Below are 846 nucleotides of genomic sequence, written 5' to 3'. Positions count from 1 at the left end.
GCCCCGTCTGCCACAAGGTCATCCACGGCGCCGGCAAACTGCCCCGCCACATGCGCACGCACACCGGTGAGAAGCCCTTCGCTTGCCAGGTCTGCGGGGTCCGCTTCACACGGTGAGTGTTACTGGGGACACCCCACTGCCAGACCCCCAGGACCAGCCACAGCCCTGGTGTGGGGCAGCTCCATGGGCTCATCTGCACCCCTTGACACCCCTCGAGTGCTGCCCGCTGGGCTCCCCCCTGCCTGCGGCACCCCCCACTGCACTCCCCTGCTGGCACCCAGCTGTGTCCTGGTGCAGTGCAGCATGGGCACCCACTGCCAGGACATGGTTCCCTGCCTTACCAGAGCTCCTGGGCCCTCATACCCTGCAGATTGCCCCTGTCACATATCCCTGCCCCACATCCCTGTGATGTATCCTTGCCCCATATGGCCCACATCCCTACCCCACATCCCTGCCACACATCCTTGCCCCATATCCCTGCTGTGCATACTTTCCCCACTTCCCTGCCCCACATGCCCCACAATCCTGCTACACATCCCTGTCTCATATGTCCCCTATCTCTGCCCTCATCCTTGCTGTGGGGCTGCCATCACCATCCCTCTGCCTTCTGCAGCTGGGCAGCTGCCGCCAGGGGGGATGCCACCCACCTCCTTACGACTCCCTGTGTCCTGTCCCTGTCCCCAGGAACGACAAGCTGAAGATCCACATGCGGAAGCACACAGGCGAGCGGCCCTACTCCTGCCCGCACTGCAGCGCCCGCTTCCTGCACAGCTACGACCTGAAGAACCACCTGCACCTGCACACAGGTGCCCGCCCCTATGAGTGCTACCTCTGCCACAAGGCCTT

Source organism: Chaetura pelagica, unplaced genomic scaffold (genome assembly GCF_000747805.2).
Source record: "Chaetura pelagica isolate M959 unplaced genomic scaffold, ChaPel_1.0 scaffold270, whole genome shotgun sequence".
Lineage (NCBI taxonomy): Eukaryota > Metazoa > Chordata > Aves > Apodiformes > Apodidae > Chaetura > Chaetura pelagica.
The sequence above is the reverse complement of the archived record's forward strand: the minus strand, read 5'-3'. Positions refer to the sequence as shown.